At 45.5% G+C, this 10,816-nt stretch overlaps 1 protein-coding gene across 3 annotated transcripts in view; it reads left to right on the top strand.

Annotated features, from left to right (window-relative positions):
- Positions 1 to 72: 72 nt before the first annotated feature.
- TP53BP1 (tumor protein p53 binding protein 1) overlaps positions 73 to 10,816 on the top strand; it is a 131,831-nt gene continuing 121,087 nt past the window's right edge. For all 3 annotated transcript variants that reach the window (XM_005559336.5, XM_015452725.4, XM_073995663.1), the window contains exon 1: positions 73 to 542. The gene's annotated coding sequence lies outside the window, so the exon portion shown is untranslated. The remainder of the gene's footprint in view (positions 543 to 10,816) is intronic.

Raw genomic sequence — 10,816 nt, 5'->3', positions numbered from 1 at the left:
CGGCAGGTGCCGTTCATTGGCTGCTGCCTGTCAGGGGGCGGGGCACAGGCGCCGCAGGGGCGGGCCAGGGCCGGAGATGGAAGCTCCTGCTCTGCGGTCTCGCCAGGCCGGAGGGTGGTGGCCGCCTCCTCCCTCCCACCACGCCCTCCCCAGTACCCCCGGGAGCTTCCACTTAGACTTGAGCGGGGGTGGGGTCTCTGGGGGACCCACTGGAGGGGCGAGGCGGTTGCCTCGGCGCCGGAAGAAGCTTCTAGTTAAGATGTGTCCCTGATAAGTATTGTCTGGCAATTCCGCAGCCTCGCCCGAACTGAGGGGAGCCATCTTGTCCCTGTCTGTCTTAGAGTTTGTATCGTTGCCTCCATCTGTGTCTGTGTGTCTGTATTATCGTTGTTTGGCGTTTTTGTTTTTTGTCACTTCCTGCCTGGGTCCTGCCCGAGGTCTCAATCCTCGGCTTCCCTGTCCTTGCCCCAGGCCCTGGGAGTGCTCTGGAAGGCTGCGCAGTTTTGGAGGGGACAGAATGACCTTCCGGCCTTGAGTCCCTGGTGAGTTGTTATTCTGAAGATAGCAGTTGGCTGGCTAGTCTCCATCTCTGCTGAGTGCAGGACTCGAGTGCAATGAGCTCAGACTGCAGCAAGGGGGATTTGAGTAAAACCTAGGAAAGACCTTCCCATCTCCAAGTGATGTGACAGTGAGACGGGTCTCCCTCAGGAGACTGTTGTATTACTCCCCCCTCCCCGCTCCCGGGAGTTCTTAAAACAGAAGGGGCAATGTTTGCCCCAAAGAAGAGGTGGACAGTTCTAAGATCAAAACCAGAGAGGTTGGGAAAGGACTGAGGAGGCCTTGCACTGTTTTATGACTGACTGGAACATCTTTGTAAAAATGTGCTGTTAGTCTAGCCTCCCCCATTCCTCAGTGTACCTCTACCTCCTCCACACGCCAGTCTTCTTTTACCCAGGATAGCTAATCATTCTGTGCATGTATGTGTGGGACCGCCTATATTTCACCCTAGGGCTCCAGCAGTACTTTTTTTTTTTGTCGTTTGCCTTCGCTTTGGAGGTAGTACAGGGAAGAAAGGAGCACAGTACCAGATTCAGCAAGGCTTCCTGTGAGCCACATTCTAATTGGGCAGTGTCTGCATGTTAAATACTTCACAGTGGCCGGGCTCAGTGGCCCACGCCTGTAATCCCAGCACTTTGGGAGGCCAAAGTGGGCGGTTCACTTGAGGTCAGGAGTTCAAGACCAGCCTGGCCAACATGGGGAAACCCCACCTCTATTAAAAATACAAAAATAAGCTGGGCGTGGTGTTGGACGCCTGTAATCCCAGCTACTCGGGAGGCTGAGGCAGGAGAATCACTTGAGCCCCAGAGGCGGAGGTTGCAGTAAGCCAAGATTGCACCACTGCACTCCAGCCTGGGTGACAGAGTGAGACTCTGTCTCGAAACAAAACAAAACAAAACAAAAACTTTACAGCAATCCTGGTCCCTACCAGGGAGCATGTGTTACAGGAAAACAGCCAGTCCACTCTGCAACCAATTTGGACATGGCCCTGAAAATCCTTTTTGCAGCAGAAAGGCGAAAATAAGAGTACTGGTAGAATGTCAGGTGGTGGGGATGCCTCACCCTCTAGTCTCATGACTATGACACATGAGACAGTGTTCCGCTGTACCTCTGCCCCACCCCACCCCCCACTATTTGTGGATCTGAATCTGGAAAAGAGCTTGGAGAGATGTGCAGGCCTCCTCTTCTGCAATCAGAAAAAGAGTACCATGTGGAGGCAGAGAGCCAGAATAGGTTGTGGGGAGAAAGGGACAGTTTCCATAGCAACTGTAGAGATGAGGCCTCTAACTAGCACAGGGTCTCAGTATAAAGGTCAGCAGTAGTTAACCAAAGATTCTGCTTTCATCAAGTCTGACAAAGAGAGTAGACAATAGATCTGAATGGTATAGGGAAGGATCACACACTGATTAGATGGTAGGGGCAGAAACTCAGCCTTGTGATCTCAGGCCCTGCTAAAATTGGGTTTTATTAATTATAGTGCAAATGTAGATTATGGTAGTACTAAAACTGCTTATGTGTGCTGGATGAGTATTTTGCAGGCTCATTGCCAAAGGCTGACAATGTCACTGAAAGATTGGCTATAGGTGTCTGTCAATTATCCTTCTCTTTCCTTGGTTAACAGTATTCCAGCCATTCTACTGGGTGATGATTCCAGTATGATTATGTTGTCAGAATATGTATATATATTTAGAGAGAGTCTTGCTCTGTCAGCAAGGCTGGTGTACGGTGGCATGATTGTAGCTCACTGTAACCTCAAACTCCTGCACTCAAGTGATCCTTGCACCTCAGCCTCTGGAGTAGCTAGGACTATAGATGCATGCTATCACACTGGACTAGTTTGTAAAAATTTTTTGTAGAGACAGGGTCTTTGTGTGTTGCACAGGTTGGTCCCAAACTCCTGGCCTCAAGCAATCCTCTTGCCTTGGCCTCCCAAAGGACTGGGATTACAAGTGTGAGCCACTGTGCCCAGCCCAGAATTTTTTTTTTTTTTAAGATGGAGTCTTGCTCTCTTGCCTAGGTTGGAGTGCAGTGGCATGATCTCAGTTCACTGCAACCTCTGCCTCCCAGGTTCAAGCGATTCTTCTGCCTCAGCCTCCTGAGTAGCTGGGACTACAGGCCTGCGCCACTACGCCCAGCTAATTTTTGTAGTTTTAGTAGAGATGGGGTTTCACCATGTTGGCCAGGCTGGTCTTGAAGTCCTGACCTCATGATCCACCCACCTCAGCCTCCCAAAGTGCTGAAATTACAGGCATGAGCCACTGCGCCTTGTCCAGAAAATATTTTTAAATGTTAAATTGCACATAGCACTGTCCAAAGTGCTCTATAAAGAAAACTGTGGCCAGGAGTGATGGCTCGCATCTGTAATCCCAGCTGTTTGGGAAACTGAGGCGGGTGGATCACTTGAGCCCAGAAGTTCAAGACCAACCTGGGGCACATAATGGAACCCCATCTTTACAAAAAATACAAAAATTAGCCAGGTGTGGTGGTGCGTGCCTGTAGTCCCAGCTACTCAGGAGGCTGAGATGGGAGGATCAATTGAGCCCAGGAGGCAGAGGCTGCAGTGGGCCGAGATCTCGCCACTGCACTCTAGCCTGGTCAACAGGGCAAGCCTCTATCTCAAACAGAAAAAAAAAAAAAAAGAGAAAACTGTGGAGCATTAGCATCTGTGTCCCAGAATTTTATAACAAAGACAGAAAATGCTCTGATACATATGCATAAGACATAGAAGGCTGATTAAAAAATTAAATACATATATGAATTATGAAGAATTTAAAAACCTATTTTGAATTTAGGAAGTGCGCTATGGCAGAAGCCTGGTAGTAAAACGATGCTATTCAAAGGCTCTTCCAAGGGTGTTACCAGTGGAGGGTCTTGACTATGAGTTGTCCAGGTTCTTGGCATATTGAACAAAGAATTGGACTAGCCGGGTGCAGTGGCTCACACCTGTAATCCCAACACTTTGGGAGGCTGAGGTGGGTGGATCACCTGAGGTCAGGAGTTTGAGACCAGCCTGGCCAACATGGTGAAACCCCACCTCTATTAAAAATACAGAAATTAGCTGGGCATGGTGGTGGGCACCTGTAATCCCAGCTACTCGGGAGGCTGAGGCGGGAGAATTGCTTGAACCCAGGAGGTGGAGGTTGCAGTGAGTGGAGATCGTGCCACTCTGCTCCAGCCTGGGTGACAGAGTGAGACTTCGTCTCAAAAAAGAAGAATTGGACAAAATGCACAAACTAACCAATGGAAGACAAAAGCGTAGATTTATTGAAGTGAAAGTACACTCTACAGAGTGGGAGTGGGCTCTAGTAAGTGGCTCAAGAGCCCCAGTTGCAAAAATCTTCTGGGGCTTAAGTACCCTTTAGAGGTTTCCTATTAATTACATCCTATGTAAGTGAAGACTTGGCCTGCCACCTATTGGAGGCTGAAGTGGTGGCTTGGCCCGTGACCAGTCAGAGGCTGAAGTGAAGTTACACCCTATGCAAATGAAGACTTGGCTCCCACCAGTCAGAGGCTGAAGTGAAGGCTCCCTGTCTCCAGACCCTATTCTCCTGCCTCAAGGGGATTATTAGGGACCTGTGATATGCATGATTGTCAGACACAGGTAATAGTGTTTGATGGCTATGGAGCTTCCTGTTTTGTTTCATTTAACTGTTGACCCCGTGGAATGACCAAGTATGATCTTTTGGGAGCTCTCCAATTCTGTAGCTTCTTCCACAGTCTTGTCAAGCAAAATTGGCAGATATAGTGGCAGACCAATACTTTTGAACTATTTGTGATGAAGCACCCTTGAATTGTCAAAGGTGTCTAAGGATCCACCACTGAAAGAGGAAGTTAGAAGAGATGCAAGAGGAAGGCAGTATTATAGGCTCTTTCCTTGGTTATGCACTGGAGTGGGCACAAGGCAAAAGATCATATAAATCTGAAATGGTTTGAAAAGTATTGGCTAAGTTTAAACCAGTTAGGGAATTCTCAACCCCCAGGCCTTCATAATGTATAGTGATAAATTATCCAATAGGTAAATTAAGCACACTTTTAACAAAGTGGGAAGGGCATCTCTTAAGTTTTTCTGGAAATAATTTCATATCTGGCATTTAAAATAAAGTATTAAAGTTGTCCTCATGAAAAATCAGAGCTTTACTTGCAACCAGTTACACTCGTATTGAATTATGTGTTCATGGGAGAGAAGAACATCATAATTCTTTCTTTTTTTTTTTTTTTTTTGAGACGGAGTCTCGCGCTGTCGCCCAGGCTGGAGTGCAGTGGCCAGATCTCAGCTCACTGCAAGCTCCGCCTCCCGGGTTTACGCCATTCTCCTGCCTCAGCCTCCCGAGTAGCTGGGACTACAGGCGCTGCCACCTCGCCCGGCTATTTTTTGTATTTCTTTTTTTTTTTTTTTTTTTTTTGAGACGGAGTCTTGCTCTGTCACCCAGGCTGGAGTGCAGTGGCCGGATCTCAGCTCACTGCAAGCTCCGCCTCCCGGGTTTACGCCATTCTCCTGCCTCAGCCTCCCGAGTAGCTGGGACTACAGGCGCCCGCCACCGCGCCCGGCTAGTTTTTTTGTATTTTTAGTAGAGACGGGGTTTCACCGTGTTAGCCAGGATGGTCTCGATCTCCTGACCTCGTGATCCGCCCGCCTCGGCCTCCCAAAGTGCTGGGATTACAGGCTTGAGCCACCGCGCCCGGCCTATTTTTTGTATTTCTTAGTAGAGACGGGGTTTCACCGTGTTAGCCAGGATGGTCTCGATCTCCTGACCTCGTGATCCGCCCATCTCGGCCTCCCAAAGTGCTGGGATTACAGGCTTGAGCCACCGCGCCAGGCCTAAACATCATAATTCTTTCAATGCTTAAAGTCTCTGTAAGATTTAAGACAGCTCTGGCAATTCATAAAGAAAAGATGCTGGCCCTTCTAGCCTGATGAATGTCATTAGTTTTTCTGGGGGTCTGAGCTCATTTGGCAGAACTCCAGCCCTGCTCTTTGGATTGCATGGTTTTATCCACCAAAATATCCAAAGGGAGCTGCATACAGCTCAGATTCCCTCCCTGCACTCAGTTCTGCCTATAAAGCATTCTTACACAGAGAGAGGCGTGTTGGATTACAGAAGTGCTGTGTCAGAGGCTTATCCTTGGCTTTTGGGGGAAATACTATGATCATAATGCATACCAGCAGCCATAGGGTCACCTCAGCCTGAACAGCTGGTTTGTCTGCAAAGGCATGGAGTAAAATAACCTTTAAAAAGGCACTGAGTAAAATAATATCTAAAAAGGTTGAGATGGGGAAGAAGTCTGCATTTATTACTATGTCTGGGCCACAGAGGAGGCCCACAATAAATATTTTTCTAATTATTATTTGTTAACATTAAGTAAATGGGCAGAGCAATGGGACTGGGTTTATCTTCCACCTGCAGAGCATTGCAAAGGACAATGAAGAAATTTCCCCTTTTTCTTCCCTCACTTCCCACGTTCTTTTGTTTAAGAAAGTGATTCCCAAAAGTGAAAAAATTAATCTATCAATACCATCTTTCCTTATCCATTCCATTAGCCTGTGAGATGGAAGGTAGTGTTTGGCTGTGACCTCTGATACCATCTTTTCTTTTAATCTGAGCAAAGCTACCTCTTACTGCGGGGATCTCTAAGGATTTTCTCTGTGGTGGTAGAGATGATAGTGGTAAAGAGGATTGAAACCCAACTATATAACTTAGTTTTTAGTCCATACCTTCATGTGAATTATATTTTGCATTTTTTTCCCCAAAGTATTCATAGAATGGAGTTATTTTCTTTCAAGGAATGCTTGGGTTGAAGAAATGTTATTCCCTTTACAGTATCACAAAATCACAAATACTTTGTGTCTTTCTTATCAGTTCCTTCTTGAAGATCCTTCATAATATGCCCTAACTTCCCTTTCCAACATTACCTCCTGCAAATATCCTGTTTTTATTTTTCCAATTTTATTTATTTATTTTTTGAAACAGAGTCTTGCTTTGTCACCCAGACTGGAGTGCAGTGGCATGATCTCAGCTCACTGCAACCTCCGCCTTCCAGGTTCAAGCAATTCCCTTGCCTCACCTTCCCGAGTAGCTGGAATTGCAGGAGTGCACCAACATACCTGGCTAATTTTTTGTATTTTTAGTAGAGACAGGGTTTCACTATTTGGCCAGGCTGGTCTTGAACTCCTCACCTCAGGTGATCTGCCCGCCTTGGCCTCCCAAAGTACTGGGATTACGGGAGTGAGACACTGCTCCTGGCTGCAAATATCCTGTAGTAACCCTTTTTTCAGTCAGTCTGAACCACTTGCCTTTTTCTCATTCTTGTATTTTTTGTTTAGGCTCTTCATTTTTCCTTGAATACTCTGTTTTCCTGAATTCTTATCTAAGGGTTTATTTATTTACCTTTACCTTATTTGTGGAATAAAGGTTCATCTCATTCCACAAAGGATTTAAGGGATATGACCGAACTCAAACACAACTGCTTCTGCAAAACTGACTTTCTTATTTACCAACTATGTGAACTTTGGCAACTTGCTTATCTTCTCTGTGCTTTAGTTTCTTCATCTATAAAATTAAAATAATAACAGCACCCCACCTTATAGGGATTATTTTAAGAATTAAGTGGAACAACATTTTAAATATGCTTAGCACAATGCCTGGAATTCATTCATTCATTCATTCATTCATTCAATAATATTTATGGCCAGGCACGGTAGGTCACACTTATAATCCCAGCACTTTGGGAGGCCAAAGCAGGAGGATCACTTGAGTCAAAAGGATCACTTGAGGTTGCAGTGAGCTGTGATCATGCCACTGCACTCCAGCTTGGGCAGCAGAGCAAGACTCCGCGTCAAAAAAAATTTGTTTTAATTTATTGATTGATTTGTAGAGATGGAGGTCTTGCTATTTTGCACAGGCTGGTCTTGAACTCCTGGCCTCAAGCAATCCTCCCATCTTGGTCTCCCAAAGCGATGAGATTACAGGCTTTAGCCACCATTCCTGGCCCTCCCGTATACATTAAATTGTTTCTTGATTACCTATAATAACTAATACAATGTAAATGCTATGTAAATTGTTGTATTGTTTGGGAAATAATGACAAGAAAAAAAAAGTCTGTGAATGTTCGGTACAGATGCAACCATCCTTTTTTTCCTGAATATTTTCAATTCATGGTTGGTTGAATCCACAGATGCAGAATCCCCATATAGGGAAGGCTGACTATATTTTAAAACACTACAAAGAAGAATCAGGAGAAGGCAGGGCGAGACTTCAGACTAAGATGTAAGCCTGACATCTGTGGAAGGAGAGAGGGAAGAAAGGAGGATTGGAAAGGAAGAACCTTATCCTACTTATCTAAGAAAATTATCTAAGAAAGTTTTGGCTATGCCAAGGAAGAGACCTTAAACCAGAGGCACCTGTTAAAGAAATCTTGCATCTTAACAGGAACGGGCCTGCCATTGTATTCCTGCTGTGCTTAACCATTGGCTAGGATCAGCCTGTGGGAAACATGCCCTTAATGCAAATGTGATGGTAGATCCAGAAGGGCAGCAGGTGGAGCCATCATTTAATTATGCTCTCTGTAAGCACATATCAGTGGTGCATTTTCTTTCTTTCTCTTTCTTTTCTTCCTTCCTTCCTTCCTTCCTTCCTTCCTTCCTTCCTTCCTTCCTTCCTTCCTTCCTTCCTTCCTTCCTTCCTTTCTTTCTTTCTTTCTTTCTTTCTTTCTTTCTTTCTTTCTTTCTTTCTTTCCTCCTTTCTTCCTTTCTTCCTTTCTTCCTTCCTTTCTTCCTTTCTTCCTTTCTTCCTTTCTTCCTTCCTTCCTTCCTTCCTCCCTTTCTCCCTTTCTTCCCTTTCTTCCCTTTCTTCCCTTTCTTTCCTTCTTTCTTTTTTTTTTTTTTTGAAATGGAGTTTTGCTCTTGTTGCCCAGGCTGGAGTGCAATGGTGTGATCTCGGCTCACTGCAACCTCTGCCTCCCGGGTTCAAGCAATTCTCCTGCCTCAGCCTCCCAAGTAGCTGGAATTACAGGCGCTGGCCACCACGCCCGGCTAATTTTTTTGTATTTTTAGTAGAAACAGGGTTTTGCCATGTTGGCCAGGCTGGTCTTGAAATCCTGACCTCAGGTAATGCACCTGCCTCGGGCTCCTGAAGTGTTGGGATTACAGGCGTGAGCCACTGTGCCCAGCCCAGTGGTGCATTTTTATGGTTGCCACAGTATATACTGCATGGATAAGTTTATCTGAAATTCTAGAATGGGCAAGACTAATCTACAGTGACAGAAAGCAGATAGATGATTGCCTAGGGCTGGTAATTGATTGCAAAGGGCACAAGGGAACTTTTCGGGTGATTGAAATGTTCTGTATTTGATTGGGGTCATAGCTACACACACCTGCACATGCATGTGCACAAATGGATGCATGTGTATGCATCCATTTATTGAACTCATCAAACTCTACACTTAAAATGGGCCCAATTATGACTGGGCGTGTTGCTTATGCCTGTAATCTCAGCACTTTGGGAGGCCAAGGCGGGTGGATCACCTGCAGTCAGGAGTTCAAGACCATCCTGGCCAACATGGTGAAACCCCATCTCTACTAAAAATACAAAAAAAATTAGCTGGGTACGGTGGCACATGCCTGTAATCCCAGCTACTCGTGGGGCTGAGGCAGGAGAATCACTTGAGCCTGGGAGGCAGAGGTTGCAGTGAGCCAAGATTGCGCCATTGCACTCCAGCCTAGGCGACAGAGCAAGACTCCGTCTCCAAAAAAAAAAAAAAAAAAAAAAAAAAGGGCCCAATTTTAATTGTACGTAAATGATGTATAAAGTTGACTAAAAACCACAAGATAGGCTGGGCATGGTGGCTCATGCATGTAATCCCAGCACTTTTAGAGGCCAAGGTGGGCAGATCGCTTGAGGCCAGGAGTTCAAGACCAGCCTGGCCAACATGACAAAACCCCGTCTCTACTAAAAACACAAAAACTAGCTGGGGGTGGTGGTGTGTGCCTGTAATCCCAGCTACTCGGGAGGCTGAGGTACAAGAATCGCTTGAACCCAGGAGACAGAGGTTGCAGTTAGCTGAGATCGTGCCATCGCACTCCAACTGGGGTGACAAAGTGAGATTCTGCCTCAAGAAAAAAACAAACGGCTGGGCATGGTGGCTCACGCCTGTAATCCCAACACTTTGGGAAGACAGAAGATCAAGACCATTCTGGCTAATATGGTAAAACCCCGTCTCTACTAAAAATTACACGCACAAAAATACAGCTGGGCGTGGTGGCGGGCACCTGTAGTCCCAGCTACTTGGGAGGCTGAGGCAGGAGAATGGTGTGAACCCAGGAGGCGGAGCTTGCAGTAAACCAAGATCGTACCACTGCACTCCAGCCTGGGCGACAGAGCGAGACTCCGTCTCAAAAAAAAAAAAAAGAAAAAAACAAGCATGAGATATCACTTCACACTGACAAACCAAATGTTAGTGAGAATGTGGAGCACCTGAAACTCTAATATGTTGTTAGTGGAAGTATAAAATTATACAATAATTTTATTTATTTATTTTTAATTTTTTTAGAGACAGAGTCTCGCTCTGTTGCCCAGGCTGGAGTGCAGTGGTGCGATCATAGCTCACTGCAACCTTGAACTCCTGGGCTCAAGTGATCTTCCCACCTCAGCCTCCCTAGTAGCTGGTACTACAGGCTGGCGCCACCATGCTTGACTAATTTTTAAAACATTTTTTTGGAGAGATAAGGCCTCCCTATATTGCCCAGGCTGGTCTTGAACTTCTGGGTCAAGCGAGCCTCCCACCTCAGCCTCCCAAAATGTTGGGATTACAGGCATGAGCTACCGCACATGGCCTACAGTCATTTTCGAGAACTATTTTTGGCGGTTTCTTATAAAGTGAAAGGAGCACACATCCTATGACCCGCAGTTCCACTGCTAGTTATCTACCCAAGATAAATGAAAACAAACATTCACAAAATGAATTGTTTATAAATGTTCATAGCAGCTTTATTTATAATAGTCTAAAACAACCCAAATATGCAGTAATAGGAGAATTAATAAAACAAATTGTGGTACATACAATTGAATGTTGCTGAGCAGTGAAAAAGAATGAAGTACTGATGCATGCAGCAACATGCAAAATGTTGAGCAAAGGAAGCTGGACACAAAAGACCACATACTGTGTGATTCCATTTATATAAAATAGTATCACAGGCAAAATTAATCTATCGTCATAGAAGTTACAATATGAATGCCTTGTGGAATGGGGATTGACTGGAAGG

This window comes from Macaca fascicularis, chromosome 7 (genome assembly GCF_037993035.2).
Source record: "Macaca fascicularis isolate 582-1 chromosome 7, T2T-MFA8v1.1".
In the NCBI taxonomy this organism is placed as follows: domain Eukaryota; kingdom Metazoa; phylum Chordata; class Mammalia; order Primates; family Cercopithecidae; genus Macaca; species Macaca fascicularis.
Note: the sequence above shows the minus strand (reverse complement) of the source record. Positions and strands in the feature narration are given on the sequence as shown.